This window comes from Mesoplodon bidens (genome assembly GCF_964165515.1).
Source record: "Mesoplodon bidens genome assembly, chromosome: 3".
Taxonomy (NCBI): Eukaryota; Metazoa; Chordata; class Mammalia; order Artiodactyla; family Ziphiidae; genus Mesoplodon; species Mesoplodon bidens.
The window spans coordinates 64731334-64750907 of NC_138178.1; the positions used below are offsets into that span (position 1 = coordinate 64731334).

Here is a 19574-nt window from a genome sequence, read left to right on the forward strand (position 1 = left end):
AATCCCTCCACGCTCCAGGGTACAGGGCACACCTATGAAACGGTACCTGACCTATATAGTTTACCTAAGGTGGCATGCTATCTTTTTTCATTCATCATATATTTACCAAACACGTAATATGTACCAGGCACTTAGTTAAGACACCAGGACGACAACAGTGAACAGTCTCTGCTTTCATGAAAATTATGGTTTGAGGTGAAAGATTAAGCAAACATACCAATAAATACAATTTTAAGTTGTGAAAACTGCCATGAAGGAAAAGAACAGAACACTATAGAAAAACAGTAGGAGATGTCACTTAAACAGGGGACCTCTCTGAAGAAGTAAAGTGAGAGCTGAATGTTAAGTACATTCCACGCTGAAGAACTAGGACGTGAGTGAGAACTTGGCGCTTTGGAAAAAGTGAAAGGCTAGAGTGGGCTGGAGTAAAGTGGTCAGGAGAGAGCAGCAGGGACTATATCCTGCGGAGACGTGGGGTTATCTTAAACATCTGAGTTTTCACCAAAGCGTAAGAGCAAACCTTTCAATAATTCTTAAGAGCGGCATGATATGATATTTATGCTTTTTAAAGGATCATTCTAACTTCTATGTAAAGAATGGATTGATGGGTAGTAAGAATGAATCCAGGAAGCTACCGTTGGGAAGCTACTGCAACAGTCCACCACAGCGTGATGGTAGCTTAGAATAGGGTATAGCAATGAAGATGTAGTATATAGGGTGGATTCAATATATTTAAGAGGTAGAATCAATAAAATTTTGTAGTGGTCTGAATGGTGTGTGTGTGTGTGTAGTAGTGAGAGGTCTCAAGAATAATCCCAAGACGTTTTTTTCCCCTTGTTTTTTCAATTTTATTTTAAAGTTTGAAAATTACAAAGACAGCAAATTCTTCCAGGCACAAATAACACTTGTTTACAAATAAAAAGGGGGGGGAGAGGGAGACGCGCAATTGCGCATTTTTCTATTTTATTAAAAAAAAAGGGAGAGACGACTGTACAGGTTTTTTCTCCCAGCTCCCGGGTGTGAAACGTTAAGTACTAGTCCTAGATGTGTATATATACATACACACACACATACACACTTATCTAGCTCTGTAAAACTACTTAGCAATTCAAAGTCAACTGCAGTATGTCTTACTGTCCACTCGCCGCCCTCCCCCCTCCTCTCCCATCTACAACTACTTAGACTCAGAAGTAAAGAGGTTGGGAGGTTTTTAAGTGGTGGGTGGCAGGGCTGGAGCGCCACCAGACTGCTAAGAAAAGCCCACCTCTTGTACAGGAGGAACCAAAAATCAGGGGAAAAGGCAAAAGGTTCTCCTAGGATACAATCCAGTTATGTGGAAAAACCCAAGTTTCAACAGGGCACACTGAGGTACTTGGCTGACTGACTCTCCACCCTCCCCCCAAAGTTTCTGCTCCTGTTTAACAGGAGACTTTTGGAAGCCAGAGGAACTCCCCCCGCCAGTGGCTAGTTTCCAGCTGACTGAGAGCAGCCACAGTTTCTCGGACCAGCTGTCACTTTAACCTCCTCCACGTCCCTAGGACAATAGGGAGACCACTGGGGAAGACTAACAGAAGTGAGAAGGAAACTGGATTTGGACGCCCCACTGCTCACCACTGGGAGGTGTAAGTCAGCCTAGAGAGGTTTTTTTTCCACCTCCTCCTTTGCCGTCCAGCTACTGCCGCCCCTCTCCTCAGGGCCAAGGTTCTGAAACTCTCACAAGCAGTGCTCAACTTAAAGAAAACTCAATGGCCTCATAGGTACTCCTACAAACCGTACAATTCCTGGGCTCCCTGTCATCTAGCCACAAGAAGCTGCCTTGCCCATTCTCCCCCTCCCCCCGACCCCAACTTTTACCTTCAGAGTGAACCAACCATGTAACTAAACAAAACACACAAACCCCCACAAATCCCCAAACCCATAAGCAGATTAGTAACAAATTAACAAAACAAAATATAAGTACATTCTCATCATTACAGAGACGAGATTTGCTGCTGCTGTCCTTGCATAATTGGTTAAGGAAAAATGAATTATTCCCTAATTTCTGAGGAATACAAATTCTGTCTGTTAATAAAGTCAGAAGGGAAAGGGGCAAAGGGTTGCAGATGAGGATCAAGAGAGAAGAAAGGAGAAACGTATTTACAGAAAATAGGAGACAGGCAGGAGTGTCCACAAGGAAAGCCTCATTGTCACTTCTTCTTGCCGGCCCTCTTGGCACTGGACTTGGCTTTGGGCTTCACTGGTTTGGCCTTCTTAGGCTTGGATGCCTGGACTGGCTTGGCTTTGACAGTCTTGGGTTTTTTGGTTTTCTTGGGTGTGGCAGCCGGCTTCTTCTTGGCCTTCCTGACTGGGGTGGCCTTGGGCTTCTTGCTTGGGGCTTTGGAGGCAGCCTTCTTGGGCTTGGCAGCCTTCTTTGGCGTGGCCACCTTCTTGACTTCCTTCTTTGTCTTCTTGAAGGCCACTGACCTCTTGGGCTCGTTGCTCTTGGGCAGCCTGAAAGACCCTGAGGCACCCACCTTTTGGTCTGCTTGAGGACCCCAGTGGTGACCAAGTGCTTGATGGACAATTTGATCTGGGAGTCGGAGTTCTCACCCACCTTGTAGTGGCTCTTGATGTACTTCTGGATGGACTGGCATGAAGAGCCAGCACAGTTCTCCGCCTGGATGGCAGCCACGATCGTGTCTGAATACTTGGGGTGGTCTGTGGACTTCTTGGAGGCCTTGGCCCACTTGGGCTTGGCCGCAGGGGTGGATGCGGAGTTCTCAGTCATGGTGGCCTGCCTGGTCCTGATGCTGAAGAAGGCACCTTCTAAAGGGCCAGCCCTCACAGGAAGCCGAAGAAAGCCTGATTCGGGATCTGCTCTGGTGCCTCTGGCTCCCAGGCCAGTCTGAGGCAGGCTCTTGGGGACCTTGCTCAGGTCATGGTGCAGTGGGGGGACTCGCTGGGCCAGGTCTGCGTGGCCCAGCCCCGCCGGTCTGTTGGTCGGTCTTGGCGCCCGGGTCTGCCTCAGCCTCCTCTGCCTCCCTTTTCCCAGCTCCGTGTCTCAATCCCAAGACTTCTAATTGAGATATTAGTAGATATTTATGAAGATAAGATTTATAGAAATAAGAAAGACTGGAGATGTAGAATTAGGGAAAAGATCAAGAGTTTAATATTGAATATGTTCTTTTCTTGATCAGTATTGATAGAGGTCTACACATTTTACTGATCTTTTCAAAGAGTGAACTCTTGGGGGCTTCCCTGGTGGCACAAGTGGTTGAGAGTCCGCCTGCCGATGCAGGGGACACGGGTTCATGCCCCGGTCCGGGAAGATCCCACATGCCGCGGAGCGGCTAGGCCCGTGAGCCGTGGCCGCTGAGCCTGTGCGTCCGGAGCCTGTGCTCCGCAATAGGAGAGGCCACAACAGTGAGAGGCCCGCATACCACAAAAAAAAAAAAAAAAAAAAAAGAGTGAACTCTTGGTTCTGTAGATATTTCCTATTGTGCACTTGTTTTCTATTTAATTAATTTCTACTTTTTATAATTCCCTTTCTTCTACTTACTTTGGGTTTAATTTGCAGTTCTTTTCCTAATTTCTTGAGAATGATATTTAAATCACTAGTTTTGGACTTTTTTCTCTTCCAGTATAGGCATTTAAGGCTATAAATTTCCCATCAAGTATAGCTTTAGCTGATTCACGTATATTTTGATATACTGTATTTTCATTACTATTCTGTTGCAAATGTGTCTTAATTGTAATTTCTTTTTTGACCAAATGGGTCATTCAAAACACATTTTGGGGGGAGTTTGCTAGCTACTATTTTATAATACATTTCTTACTTAATTGAACTGTAGTCAGATAACATATTCTGGATGAAATTTGTTGAGACTTGCTTTATGGTCTATCATAAGATCTACTTTGTTAAATGTCCCATGTGAACTTGAAAAAATATTTTTTTGAAGCCATATTACTGGAATTAGATATATACAAATTTATAGTTCTCACATTTTCCCTGGTAGAACGACCCTTTTATAATTATGAAATATTCTTCCTTATTTCTAGTTATTCTTGTATTCAAGTCTATTGTGTATAGAGGGTATAGTCCTCTAGGGAATGCTAATTGAGAGTCTGGGGTGTTTATAGGTCCTTTCTTCCTTGGAGGGACCTGAATTTTAATGTTTGCTTGTCAACATCATGAGATGGACAGAAATTCACTCTGCTTTATAGGGATTTTCTGCTTAGCTTGCTTACCTTCTGCTCTGCTTAGCCTCTGACTCTGCAGCAACATTATTTCTTGGTGCTTCCCTTCCCTACTAGGATCTTGGCCCTTCAGTCCAAGCCACCTGGGGACACCTAAACTCCAATTTTTATGTACTAAGCCCCATGAGACTACTGGCTCTCTACTTCTAGCAGAAATCCTCTGCTAAATTTCATAGATTCTTGTTCTGCACCATGTATTCAGCAAATTCTTCAAGGGGAAAAGAGAAGCTTAGAACATCAGCATGCTTTCTTTTTTTTGCGGTAGGCGAGCCTCTCACTGCTGTGGCCTCTCCCATTGCGAAGCGCAGGCTCAGCAGCCGTGGCTCACGGGCCTAGCCGCTCCACGGCATGTGGGATTGCCCCGGACCGGAGCACGAACCCGTGTCCCCTGCATTGGCAGGCGGACTCTCAACCACTGCGCCACCAGGGAAGCCCTCAGCATGCTTTTTTGAAGTTCCCTTGGCTCCACGATTTTGGTTTAAGTCCTGGCTGCCTCAGTAGGTCTCTGATGCTTTCCCTATTCTTTTTTTTTTTTTTTTTTTGGTACGCGGGCCTCTCACTGTTGTGGCCTCTCCCATTGCGGAGCACAGGCTCTGGATGCGCAGGCTCAGTGGCCATGGCTCACGGGCCTAGCCGCTCCACGGCATGTGGGATCTTCCCGGACCGGGGCACGAACCCGTGTCCCCTGCATCGGCAGGCAGACTCTCAACCACTGCGCCACCAGGGAAGCCCCTTTTCTTTTTTTAAATCCACCCTTTCATGTTGTTCTCGGCAAAAGGATTAGTCTGCAACAACCTAGTGCCTCAGAGCCAGGAATGGAAGTCATAGCTTGGGTTCTCAATCAAAACTCTACTGCTTATTAGCTGTGTGACTTTGGCAAGTTATTTGACCAAACTATTTAAACATTCTGAGTTTCAATTTTCTCTTATGTAAATGAAAATAACACCATCTCATAAATGTTGTGAGGATGTGAAGATTAAATGAGATGTCTGTAAAATGTCTAGTAACAAAAACACTTTAATGAGGGCTTACTACGTACCAGACACTTTATATGGATTTAATAACTTAATGTAGATAAAGTTACTATCTCCCATTTCAAGATCACATACTAGTAAGTGATGGAGCTAGGACTTGACTTAAGAGCACTTTTCTTACTAACTACTCAATACTGCTTCTATAATATTGCTTTAGTGTTGTGCCTGACACTGGTGTGTGCTCAATGAATGTCAATTATTGTGATACAGAAAATACAAATGCTTCAGAAATATACTAATCAGATCAGTTTTTCTTTTTTTTTTCCTTGATTTATTTTTCTCCTTTTTCATTTTGGTATAAAGATACTTACAACATCTTTCAATATATTTTAAAAGAAGCTATTGTGAAAAATGAATGTCTAATAGCCTACTGAATGAATAGGTAATAATTTGCTTAACCATTATTCTATAGTTGGATATCTAGAAGGTTTCCATTTTTTAAAACAGAATAGATATCAGTGCCATTAACATTTTGTCCCTTTCACTATTTTCCTTACTTGAAGCATTTTCTCAGAATAAAATCCTATCAGTGGAATACTGGCTCAAGATATGAGCATTTTATTACTGCTGACACAACAGCTATATTGCTTTCTCAAAGAGTTGTAGTAATTATGGTATCACTGGCAATAAAAATAAAAGTTTTGTGTCAAGAGTACATTAATTAAAGCTATGAAGTATAGGAATGAAGGAAGTGTGGAGATGGAAAGAGAAGGGAGATATAAATTTTGAGGCTATGAAAGAAAAAAGTGGAGTATCTGGATACTATTGATATTTCTTGTGAAGCAAGATGTATTAGTTTCACTTAAAGGAGTAGGGATGGAAAAAAAGGGCTGGGCTTTGTTGAAAATTCCAAATGCTTAAATACAATACACATATGTACACGTCATAATCTTTCAAGAGTAATGTTTCTATGATAGTTTTCAAAAGATCTGTGTCTTCCACCCTGCCTCAATGAAATCTGTGATAAAAGAGAAATACTATTTAGGTGTAATTTACAGATGGACTATCTGATACATTAGGGTTCAACCTGATCTTCAGTATCACTTCTTATTCTAACCTATCACCAAACATTTAGTAATCTGGTGTGTGGATCTTTATTATTGTTGCTTTAAAACACACAGAGAGGGCTTCCCTGGTGGTGCAGTGGTTGAGAGTCCGCCTGCCGATGCAGGGGGACACGGGTTCGTGCCCCGGTCTGGGAAGATCTCACATGCTGCAGAGCGGCTGGGCCCGTGAGCCATGGCCGCTGAGCCCACGCATCCGGAGCCTGTGCTCTGCAACAGGAGAGGCCGCAGCAGTGAGAGGCCCGCATACCACAAAAAAACAAACAAACAAAGAAACACAAAGAGAAATGATCTCTTTTAAGAATAACATATTAAATTATAAAAAATTATAATACAAATTACAAAACAACCACAGATTGTTGTTTTCACTTAGCTCAATTTAGCAAAATGTACTCAGAAGCAGGAGGCCTATCTTCTAGGGCCCATTGTGTGACTTTATTTGGTGTAATTTTGGGCCTTGTCTTATCTATATATTGGGGTATTTTATCTGACTAAAAGCCAGCATTAGAACATGGCATCTCTTGTTTTATATTCCTGATCTAAAATTTGTCTAGTGAGCATACTATATTGAATAAAAATGAAAGAATCTCTCTTCCTTCGCTAATATGTACTGTGCTTTGAATATCACACTAAACTTGTTACCATGTTACTGAAAAAAAGAAGTTACTGAATACTTTGTGGGCCTCTCTGAGGGTCATTTCGTCTGTTCCTTCTACCATCAGATGACTCTCAATGTATATATACTTAAAGGCAGCTGCTTTCCTATTACTCCCTTCCTCCCACTTTGCTCCTATCATAGTTTTGGAGTAGTACGTACCTGTTCATCAGGGAGAAACAGAAAGGGCCTTGAAAATTTGGGCTTAAAGAGAGTCCTTCCTCTCTTTGTCTATGTGCTATAGCCTCCCCAATAAAAAAATAAAATAAAAAAACTTTCTCTGCTAACTGCTTCACTATGTTCATGTGTAAGTAAGTGCCTGATCGTCCATTTCAGATTTCTCTTCCAGTTTCCATTAGCCTCCATCAAATTTTAGTAGTGATACTGAGAGATCATGGAGTTTGAGACTGATAATCGGCTGCATTCAAATCCTGTCTCTGTCACTTACTGGTTAAGTGACTTTGGGCAAATGACCTAACCTCTCTAAGCCTCTATCTTCTCATATGCAAGGTGAAGTTAGTTAATACCTACAACACCAAATTATGAGAATTAAGTTAGTTGAATGGGGATTGGAATGATGGCTAAATGTAGTTTAAATGTGAATATCATTTAGAAAATAAGGAGAACACCAGTGAATTAAAGTAATTTTTGAGCTGATTCAAATTAGAGGCTGGTTTGATTCCTACGGTCCTTAAAAATCCATACCCTTTAAGGAAGCTATTCCAGATGAGACAGCAAATATAAAGGCTTTGAATTCCTTCATGCTCCAACAGGTGCCAATTCCATGGTACAGAAACACTTAACCATATTAGAAGCAATAACCAAAGAGAAGAATAATTTTATGCCTATCCAATTAGCCAAAAATTTTTGCTGGTGAAATTGTGGTTAAAACAACACAGTTGTATGTTGCTGGTGGCATCAGAAATTAGCACAACCTTTTAGAGAAATAATATAGCTATTGTATCAAGAACTATAAAATGCCCATACTCTTAAAACGAATAATCCCACTCATAAGACTTTATTCTAAGAAAATAATTCAATAAGGAAAGTAACTATGATTTTATTTAATAGTGCCTGGCACATAAAAGGTACTCAAGTACTTCTTCAAATGAATAACTTCATGCGTACTGACTTCTCCAAATCACTGCCCTTGGTTCCTTCCCATTATGATCTAACTATTTTCATTATATGGAGATAGTTTTAGAATCAAACTATAATATTTTTGTCTAGTCTCTGTTCTCCCATCTTCTCCAGTAACTTCACTGGTGATTGCTATCAGACTCACTTATGATACTTTCACCATCTGAACTTGGTTGATCTTCACAGTGAAACTAAGTTGACCACATACCACATCCTTGACCCAATCAAAAAGAAATCTGAAGCTTCCTTCAAGTTCCTAAAATGTCGTTCTTCTTTGTCAACACCCTTCTACTCTAATCATTCACCTCATTGCCTGCTTCATAAGACACAAATAGCCAGAAACCTTCACATCCATCCTCAACTGAACCTCAACATACCTTTAGTCCTGTACCTAGACACTAACATTTCCCTCTAGGATCTGAGAAAGAATTATCACCTCCTGCTTTCCTTCTAGCCCCATCCAAAATTCAAATTCTTCAGGTTTATGTATCTCCCCCTCTCTTTTTTAACGGTATAATTCACATACCATTAAATTCACCCCTTCAGTGTATAATTCAGTGGTTTTTAGTATATTGGTATACAAGGTATTTTAGTATCAAGGTTGTGCACTCATCACCACTATCTAATTCCAGGACATTTTCATCATCCTCTCAAAGAAATCCCATACACATTAACAGTCACTCCCCATCCCTGCCCTCCACTCCCTGGCACACTAATATACCTTCTGTCTCTATGGATTTGCCTATTCTAGACATTGCATATAAATGGAATCATACAGTATGTGGCCTTTTGTGTCTGGCTTCTTTCACTTTAGTGTAATATTTTCAAGATTCATCCATTTTATAGCATGTATCAATACTCTATTCCTTTTTATTGATGAATATTTTCCACCGTATGACTATACTACCTTTTGTTTATTCATTCATCAATTGATGCATATTTGGTCTGTTTCCATTTTTTGGCTCTTATGAATAATGCTGCTAGGAACATTTGGGGAAAAGTTTTTGTGTGAACACATTTCTAATTCTCTTGGGTATTTAAGTAGGAGTGGAACTGCAAGTTAAGTATCTCTTGATACCTAAATCTATTCTGTTTCTGAGTTCAGACAGCCTGGGATATCTCTCAAAATGCAAAGAACTCTACACTGACTCCCTACCTCACCTTCACTCAAACACCTTCAGTCTTCAGAATCTGTACATATTAATTACCACTTAGTTCTTTCCAATTAAATTGAGGGCAGGGATCAGTTCTCATAGGTCTCATCATATAGTAGGTGTTTAATATATGCTCAATATATTGATACCCTATGCTCACAAATGGGAGAATTACTTACCCTTTCATTCAGCAGATCTTTGAGTGTCTACTGTACATGTGTCACTGTGTTTACTACTGGCTATAAATAGTGGACAAACGTTATTGATCAGTTTCATCTACCCCAACTGCCAATTCAACTCCACAAATATTTACTGAATACTTATGATGTGAATGGCGTTGTGCTAGGTTTGACAGCAGACACAGATAGGAATATGTTATAGTCTGCAGACTTTTATGACAGTTCATAAACTCTACATATGACAGTACAGTAACAACAGAAACATACAACAACAGCAGTAGCACTGTATATTAAATGCCATAAGAAAAGTACAAAATGCTCTGGAGGGTCAACAGACACACATATGGTTGGGAGAATGGACAGAGAAGAGGACAGACATCAGACAATACTTCTTGAAGCTGAAGGTGGTACTTGAGAAAGGGCCACAAAGAAGGTGGCATTCTGATAGATAAGGATTCCCAGGAAAAGAGAAGGTGTTCCACACAGAGAATAGCATGAAAAAAGATAGAAAAGGCTGGATACTGTATAGAATTTTTTTTTTCAGAGACCAATCTAGTTAGGAATGTGTAGATGGGTAATGACAGAAGAGTCTTGAATATTAGGCTTAGTATTTAAATAGGTTTAGAAGAATGATTCAAAAAGTCTTCCTTTAACAATTCAAATTACTTTAGTGATTCCTTAACCTTTTCTTGAAACTTTTCTATTATGCTTATTATCTAAAGTAATGATGGAAATTAGTGATTTCTCCTTCCACAAGGAACAAAAAATGAACTCTTGACAGCTAAGTGAGCATGCTTAGCTCACTGAGACTGGGGAAGGATGAATTTGAATAATTCTAGCACTGCATCCCCATACTTCGGGGAATATGTAAGGCTTAAAACAGACATGTAGGCAAATCCCCATAGCTAGAATAACAGAAGCAAACTAGGGGAAAAGTAACAGCATTCATTAAGCTGCTAACATCAGGCATTGTGCCAGGTGATTTACATATCATATACTTGATCCACCAAATAACCTCATTTAAGTTTATGGCAAGTGAGGCTCACAGAGGTCAAGTAAATTGTTAGAGGTTACCAAGCTAGTAAGAAGCTCAGCTAGTAAAATGTAGACATCACTTTTGAACCCAGGCCTGTCGGATCCCATATTTTCCCCATTGTTCGCTTTTATTTGTGAACAAAGGAGGCTAGAATGGTAGGGTCATGATGCATGCATCAAAGAAAAGGGTTGAATATTTAACACAGGGGCTTTAATGGTCTGGAGAAAAATTAGACTGAAATATTCAAAACTGGGTTTAGAATGGCTTAGAGATCAAGACCAAGAGAGATCAAGCTTAGGGCTGTTTCTTGATCAGTTTGAACAATGATCACACTATAGAGCTTATTTAGGAATATCCAGGGAGCAAAATTCCAGTTTTGATTTGGAAACTAGAGAGTAAACTCCAAGAGAATATGGATATTTGTCTGTGTTCACTGATGTATTCCAAGTACCTAAAACAGAGACTAGTATACAGTAAGCACTCAATAAACTTTTCTTGAAATAATGAAAAGTCACGTAAGGGGTATTCTCGTTTGAATACTCTTGAAGGCCCTGAAATAAAGACAGCAGAACAGTAGGTTTAAAAACCATTCATGTTGTTAGCATATTCTCTTTAACACTCAACCCCATGGCAAAAACAAGCAACTACCAAAACAACAAACATACAAAAAAGCAATAGTTATAAAACAATAGCATGATTTTTAAAAGGTAGGTAGACAAAAGAATGAAAAGACCCCTTTGCATTATAGATAGCATCTAGTACTTCGTGGGTAATCAAATTTCAGTGAGATGGAATCCAGAATTTTGACCTACTGTTTTAATATTTCAAACTGTTGTGAGCTGTGAGCGGTATATCCAATGACTGCTTTTTGGAAATGAAAATGGTTGTCTAATCTAAATATTCTGAAAAAAATGGACAATCTCTTTATTATTGATGACAAGGAATGAAATGAAAACCTCAAATTCATTTACTTAAAGAAGTAACAGAGTACACTTACAAAAGTCTTTACTTTTCTAATTTTGATAGTACGTTTCTATTAGAACATGCAAAGAAAACTGCAACAAAGAACATTAAGGGGGAAAAAAAAGCCTTCGGAAGACAGCAAGCCTCTCTACAGAAACACTTTGAAAGAGAATAAAAGCAGGTTCCATCAACTTCCCTCTATTTTTCACAAGCTTTTCTAATATTTCTTCTTTGACGGAACCAATGAATAACTGCCTGTTATCACAAAACATCTTTTTGCAAATATGTGCTTTAAAAATTGCTTTCTTCTGAACAGACAGTTCTTCAAGCTGCTCAGGTCTCTCAGCTGCAACAAGTTTTCTTATTTCTATTATACTGCATTTCTTCCCTGGAATAGTATAAAGACCAATTTTAAAAACTCCTTTGCTTTCCAAAGATAATTTCCTAAAGGCAATACTGCTGTATCTCAATCAATATTTTAACTATCTTTTCTCTATCTATTTCATTTAGTTCCACAATCTTTACTCACTTCAGTAATTCTTAATACTGTAGTTTAATAGTTTAATTTGTCAGGGTGATCATAGCATATATTCTTCTATATTACACTAATATAGAAGATAATGAACACTTTCTTTCTAATCAATTAATAGTTGCTTGAGGCAGTCTACATGTCCCTAACCTTCTATTAATAACAACACAGACATAATTGTGTCTTGCCTTTTCAATTTCTGCAGAAATTCTATAGTCCTTCAAAAGATAACTCACTGATTTTAGGGTCTTAATTTTTTGGTTTTTTTTTTTTTAATGTCTATAGAAAGTTAAAACATATATTTTTTCCTTACTGTAACATTTAAGTTACAGTTGTTTAAACATTTTAGTTTAAATCACATTTTCTAATAAACTCTAAACAAACTAGCTTTCGAAAAGAACCAGAATTAAAACAATTGCAAATTCTGAGGGTAGATTAGGTGACAGCCCCAAAGGAAAAAATACACAGGCCTTATTCTTTTAAAAATTCTTGAAAGACATTACAGTTCACTTGATATTCTAAAATTACTGAAGTTGTTGAGATTTCATAAACTCCAAATAGATTGATTCCTTCAGTACCCTCCCCACCCCAACTTACCAAGTACTGTGGTACTTGAAAACAGAAGCCAAGAAATCAAACTGTTGACTGTTCATTACCACTTTATGTATAGTTTCTTATAAAACATTGAGAATACAGGAAAAACAGAAAATTCTGGTATTCATCTTTCGTCCTTTGTGAGCCAAATTTTCCCCCTCCTTAAAATCTGAGCTGAATCTCATGATCCCTGCACCATGCCTTAAAACTACAAAGTGCAGACACCATTTTTTAATCGGTGCTGAATTTAATTAAATCACAAAGGGGGAAAATGTACTACAGTGCAACTTTCACAGTTGTTACATGTAAGTTACCTATAAGAATTTTTAAAGCTGAGGAAGTTGTTTTCAGGCCCAGGGCAGAACCTGTGGCCTAAAATCAACAGGCCTAAGGATTTAAGATCCCGATCACATCAGTTAAGGTAACATCAAATAATTGAGTACTTCAGTATGATATTTTCACTCCGATAAGGTGAAAATGCTTCATAATTTATGTAAAATATTGAGTCCTGTAATAAACGACCTCCTTAAGAGTAGCTACAGAGTTCCTGTGGCATGTCAAGGCAGAGAACACCCCTAAACCTCACTAAGTCAAGGTTGGACTTGAGTAAGGGAGAAGGGGTGGGCAATTCATGAGTCACACAAGAAAGCATGTCGTATTGTAGAGACTAGTAAAGAGTTTTAACAAGGGGTTTCGAATTCTTTGAATAACGCATTAAAGAAAATTCTGTTGGGGAGAAAATTGTCCTCTTACACATGGAACCAAAAGTCACATAAATTCTGACTGGAGGCTGGTGACTAGCACAGCTTCGTGGAATAACCTAACTTTTCACGTAAGACACAATCCCAAAGCTTTAAGATACCGTCTATGCATATGGCACCAAGCACCACCTTTTCAAGCCCTCGCCGGCACAGGAAGTGGGTTGGACACCCCAACCCATCACCCTACCCCCACAGGAAGTGAGTTATGTTTCCCCCTCCCCCAGAATGGCCTTCCTCCCCTCCCCCAACCGGAAGTGAGGCGCCCCCATTCAGTCGGCCTCAAATCGAGACAAACCAATAACAGCAAAAGAGGGATGATCTTCAAGGGGTGAAGGGCACATCCACTGTGGCCACCCCCAAGCTCGCCTTGCTTACTGACCTGCTGACGACAGGGGTAGGCAGGGGCCTGGGGCCTAAAGAAAGTCCCTGGCACAGGGGACAATTCCCTGAGCCCCTCTCAATCGCCTTCACTCTTCTCACTGCGTCGCCTCACAGCTTGACAAAAATTCCTCCGCAGTACTTTATTTTGATGTCTTTTCTTTCCCTTTACCTAATCGCTTAACCACCTTCCCATAGGTAACTTCTCTAATCGCAGCACTTAAGGCTGTTCTGGTGAGGAGAAAAATGGAATACTATTCCCCATACCTTCAGAAAAATGGAGGGATTATTTTGTTCAAAGGAGGCGAAGGACTACGTGATTACGCAAGGTGAGACTTATTTTCGCGGAGGTTTCTGGGAGATGTAGTTTTTTACATTGCTAAGGCCTGCAGAAAGTATTGGGACTTAAATTGGTTATTACTACGTGCTGGAATCCTTGAAGACACATATCCTGTATTCGACGGTAGGCAGACCTAATGGGCTTAGGCACCAAATGGACCAATACTTCGTTCCTTTTTTTCCCCTGGTACGTAACTGAACTGAAATTTCCCTTCACGCCGGCCCAAGGTCCTGGTCGTCCCGCCCTCTTCCTTTGGCCACGCCTCCCTCAGCCAATCAGACGCTCTCTAGGTCTCTTCCTCTGAAGGTAGGAACGCGAGAGGAGGGGCCTCATGGTGACTCCTCCTTCGGGGCTGAGGAGAGACTGGGAGAGGGCCGTGGCCTCGTGCGCGCGCGCGCGTGTTCGCTCAAGGAGCGCGGCAGCGAGTGCGCGCGCGGAGGGGCGGCGCGCCGGGCTGGGAGGAGGCGGGCAGGCTGGTGGGCCGGGCGGTCTACGGGCGGCCGGGAGCGCGCGGTGGACTCGGCGGCGGCTAGTAGTTAGTTAGTTGTTGTTAGTCAGTGTCAGTTGCTCGGCGGTGGCGGCCGCGGTCACCAGGAAGGGTACTGGACGGCCGGCGAAGGTAGTCACCGCGGCGGCGTGTGAGCCCCTCAGGTAACTGGGGCAAGGTTGCCCACGTCGCCTCCTTTCCCTTCTCCTCTCGCGCCGGCTTGTGGGACCTGGGTCGCCGCGGGGTGAGGGGGCTGACCTGGGGGAATCCGGGCGGGGCGGCGTGGGGTCTGGGTGGCGCCGCCGCGGGGGCTTTGGCGGCCGGTGCGTCCGGCCCGGCGCGGGCTCTCCGGCCACGGCCACCCCCGCGCCCTGTCGCCCCCGGAGCCCGCTGGCGCCGCGCGCCCCCAAGCGCCCCCGCTCCCGCCCCCTTTCTCGGTGGCTGTGGCGGCGGCGGCCCCGGCAGCTCGGCGCCCCCCAGAGGAGGGAAAGTTGGGACCTGGCGGCGAGGGACGCCCCCGGGCGCGGCTGGAAGGCTGCTGGGGAAAGTGAATCCTGGAGGAGCCGGACGCGGTGAGGCTGGGGCAGGAAGGACTCCTTTCGCTCCTGCTAAGTCTGCACGGACCTCCACCTCCAAACCCGGGAGGATCCGGCGCAGCCTGGCCAGCAGCGCCAGGATGAAACCTGGTGACTCTTTGCCTGCTCACTTCGCTCTACGGTTTGTGAGCCCCCTAACGTGCCGGTTTCCTAGGTTTTGGGGGGATTTTGAGTGGTTCGTTGGGTCAGTTTTGTTTCTCTTTCGCCCTTTGACTCGTCCGTTCTTGCAACTTTTCTCCCCTCCCGCGTTGAGGACTTGCCGTCTGAGCCCCTTCTCTACCCCCTCCCTGTTGCCTGCACCATCCGTCTGAGAGCTTGATTTCGTTTTTTCGTCCTTTGACTGCATTAAAGACTGCTGAGAGCAACAGGAAAGAGGAGCCCTCCCACCTTTAAATGTTAACTTTTTTGCAATACGTTGTGTTTTTTAAGATCCCCGTTTAGGAATTTGAGAGCTGTGGAATGGAGTTATTGCAAGGTTGGGGTTGAGGGGATAGTGACGAGTTAAAGGAAAACTATGATTTCATCTTTACTGGCCTTGTTATAGAAAACCTAATACATTTTTCTTCTGCCTCTGTTAAATGTGGTAAGATTATACGTTGAATTAAATACTTGGAGATTTACATGAAAGGCTATTTTTAGGTCATTGTATGATGTATGTCCACAGCTTTTCACCTGAATTGGGATTGCCTTGAGGATTCTGTTTTGGGGCCTACCTCTTGATTTTTGTTCAGCCACAATGCCTTTTCTTCTTTTCTTTTTTTTCCTCTGATAAATGAAATGATGTGGTAATGTGTATAGTCGGAGAACCCATATTGCTCTGTGCAGTGTAGAAATGAAAACCGTGAATTATACACAAGGGTAAAACTTTCCATGAGCAATCTTGAATACTTGCTTCATGATGGCTTCTTTATAATCTCAGAACATTTCTAGATAGCTCAGTCCACTGACTACTCTAATTACTTTCTGAAGTGCCTGGCACTTCTCTTCGGTGACTCGTTTAGTAAACTGTAATGGCAAGTATGGTACATTTTCTTGACTTCAGAGATGGGAGTTGTAGCCTCGACCCAGAGATTAACAGTTAACAATGGAAGCAGAATTCATACCATTGCTAGTGAGTTTTGGCTATGACCAACTCACAAACTATGTGAAAAAAACAAACATCTTTCCAAAACTGTCAGAGGGGAAGAGGGGAAATATTTTATCATGTCTTTATTTTTGGAGACTCTAACATGACTATATTATGTGGGGAAAAAAATGTCAAATTATTTTCTCTAAGCCTTTTTGATGTGTGGTCCTCTTCTTCATCCCTTCCCCGCCCCCGTACATTTATGGTTTGACATTTATGTTTGGCTGGGTTCCAGGATGGGAAGAAGAGTATTTTGGTGAAAGGAAAAGATAAGATTGCTTTGAACTATTATGATACTGTGACTATTCATTTTACCCAGAGATAGTACAGAAAAACTTCCTCCATAATTTTTGTACCCCATTAACATTCTGTCAGAAGTCATTTTTAAGGGTCTACCCTGAGGCCCATAAAGAAATAATTCCACTTCATAACTGTTCCTGACAATCACATTAAAAAATGTGATTCCTGGAGTGTGTTGTATGTGTTCTCATATAAACATTTATCTTTGTACATTTATGATAATGTAAATATTTAAGTCTGAGAGCTTAAAATTTTTATTTGCTTATTTGCATACATGTTTTTCAACATCTAGCAGTGCCAACCATATTTGCCAAATAAGCATCATCCATAAATTCATGCTTTGGCACATTTCATATAATAACTCTTCTAAATTGCTCCATGGTGAAGCACCATGAGATTAGTGTTTGCTTCATAAGAGAGATTTGTTGTTGTTTTTAACTGTAATGATGCTCTGTTTAAGTGGAACAGGTGCTGGGCTCTAGCTGTTTGTGTTGAAACCTGCCAAATCATACTCTTTTGTTGGATGGGTTATTTGAGTAATTTAGGAACCAAACTGTGGCCCCTAGCATGCCAAGTTGAGTTCAAGGCTCCATTTCACTGCTGCAAATTCCTGTTTTCACTGTAAGAGGTGGTTGTGTGTGATGAGCTTTATTTTCTTATTGCTCTTCTCTTTACTTTAATTCCTACTCCCTACCTTCGTTCTGATCCTTTCATTACTGGAGCTCTTGGGAAAGTCTAGACTCCTTCTTTGCTGGTTTGTTTTCCTTGGAGAAATTCTAGTAACTTTCAGGCCAGGAATAGATAGTTCCCATTTGTTCAGCAAATATTTTGAGTGCCTTTTAAGTGGTAAACATGGTGGTAAGCCCTGAGTATATGTAGAATGATATGCCTTTTTGCAAGGAGCATATAGTTTAGGAGAAGATAGCTGATAACCAATAATTATAATGTGGAGTGATATATAACAGGTATAAGCAGATTCCTATGGATGGAAGCACAGAGCAGGAGGGGTAGTTGACTAAGCCTTGGGGTCTTGGGAGGGGCATGTCCTGAAATGCATCTTAGTGGGTTACCTGAGCTAATCTTCAAAAATAGATAGCAGTTAACTAGGTTCGAAAAAGAGAAAGGACATTCTAGACCAGTGCTGTTCTGTATAAATATAATAATACAAGTCACAAATGTAATTCACATATATATTTTAAAATCTTCTGTTAACCACGTTAAAAAAGGAAAAGGTGAAATTAATTTTAGTAATATATTTTATTTAAGCTGATATATCTAAAATTTTATTTCAATCTGTAATCACTATAAAAACGCATTACTGAGATATTTGACATTCTCTTTTTCATACTAAGTCTTCAGAATCTGGTATGTATTTTATACTTATACCACATCTCGGTTGCGTCTAGCCATGTTCAAGTACTCAGTAGGCACAAGTGGACAGCAGAGCTTTAGAACAGGGGCTGATGAAGTGATAAGAAGCCAAATCACTGAATGCCTTATGAACCAAACTAAGGAGCTTTAACTTTGTCCTGAAGGCTGTGAGGATTTAGTGGGGGGAAAAATTATGCTGTGATAGAATCATATTTGTGTTCTAGGCAGTGTGGTGAATGCTGGATTAGAGAAGGGCAAAACTGGAAGCAAGACCAGTTAGGAAGCCATTCCTGATGAGAAATGATGAGATATGTAGAAGAGGGGTGGATGTATAAGAGGTTTAGGAAGTATTATCAACAGGACAGGGTAATCAGACTACAGAGTTGAGCAAGATCGAAGATTTAGCATGATTCCCATATTTCTGTGGTGAGCTACTGAGTGGGGCAGACAACTAAGAGAAGCCAAACATCTGTGCCAGACAGACCAAAGCTGAAAAAAACGAACTATGCGAGAATTGTCACAGAAGCTGAGGGAGAAGAATATTTCAAGGACTAGGAGTGGACAATAGTGTATCCTGCCATGAAAAGGCCAAGTAAGATAACTGAAAAAAGTCCCTGAAACTTGGTGATTAAGTCATTTGTAACTTCAGCTAGAGCAGGTAGCTACATTGTAGTGCTTTGGGGGTAAGGGGGTTGAAGAGTCAATGACAAGGTAGGAAGGTAGCTAATAGAGAGGGATACAGTGTTTTCAACAAAGGACTGAACAAATAGTGTAGGTGAAGGGAGATGCAGGGGATTTAGAGAAGTTTACTCCTTCTCGCCCTTTTTTAAATTAAGAGGATCTTGGGCATGTTTATGTGCTTTATTGGAAAGCACCAGTGGAGGGGAGAAATTGAAGTGGTGTTGGGGAGGCGGAGAGATGGGGGACAGAGGTGATTGATGGAGCCAAGGATTTGGAGACAGTAGGAGGGGATGGGGTCCAAGGCATAGGTAGAGAAGTTGGCCTTGGGTAGGAGATGATTTTCTTTTTTTTTCTTTTTTTTTTTTTTTTGCGGTACACGGGCCTCTCACTGTTGTGGCCTCTCCCGTTGCGGAGCACAGGCTCCAGACGCACAGGCTCAGCGGCCATGGCTCACGGGCCCAGCCGCTCGCGGCATGTGGGATCTTCCCGGACCGGGGCACGAACCCATGTCCCCTGCATCGGCAGGCGGACTCTCAACCACTGCACCACCAGGGAAGCCCGATTTTCTTTTTTCATTGAGCAGAAACGAAGGAGGTGAAGTTGGAGGCACTGTAAATAAGTTTCTAAATGATAGGGGCAGGAAGGAGAACGAGTTGATGTGTCTTATATCATTTTTGAGTACCTGCTTAGAATGATGGGGAACATGGTAGAATAGGGGTTCTTTAAAAAGAGAGTGTAAGTGTATAACAGCTTCCAAGGGAATGATGTTGGGGGGGAGAGTCAGACAGACAGACTCACGACTAGGATAATGAAAAAGGATTGTTAGGTAGCATTGAGGACCCACTTGAGGTTGTAGACCTTGGATTTGTAGGGATACCAATTTGCATGGTTTGATCTTTCTCCAGCACTCATCACTCTGGGTATGTACAGCTGAAGAAACCATTTAATAC

At 41.7% G+C, this 19574-nt stretch overlaps 2 protein-coding genes and 1 pseudogene across 9 annotated transcripts in view; 1 reads left to right on the forward strand and 2 right to left on the reverse strand.

Annotated features, from left to right (window-relative positions):
• Positions 1-14029, reverse strand: part of HMG20A (high mobility group 20A) — a 67547-nt gene extending 53518 nt beyond the window's left edge. The window contains exon 1 of the mRNA XM_081228066.1: positions 13725-14029. The gene's annotated coding sequence lies outside the window, so the exon portion shown is untranslated. The remainder of the gene's footprint in view (positions 1-13724) is intronic.
• On the reverse strand, positions 1887-2998 carry LOC308614624 (histone H1.0-like; annotated as a pseudogene). The gene has a single exon. The product of its transcript is annotated as a histone H1.0-like (transcript).
• Positions 14030-14568: 539 nt separating the features above from the next.
• The window catches only part of PEAK1 (pseudopodium enriched atypical kinase 1), a gene marked incomplete at its 3' end in the record, with an annotated part of 295822 nt that continues 290816 nt past the window's right edge, over positions 14569-19574 (forward strand). For 6 of the 7 annotated variants that reach the window (XM_081230131.1, XM_081230134.1, XM_081230132.1 and 3 more), the window contains exon 1: positions 14569-14714. Of the gene's footprint in view, positions 14715-15089; positions 15268-19574 lie in introns of those variants that run through there. The other variant, XM_081230136.1, reaches the window with a different exon arrangement.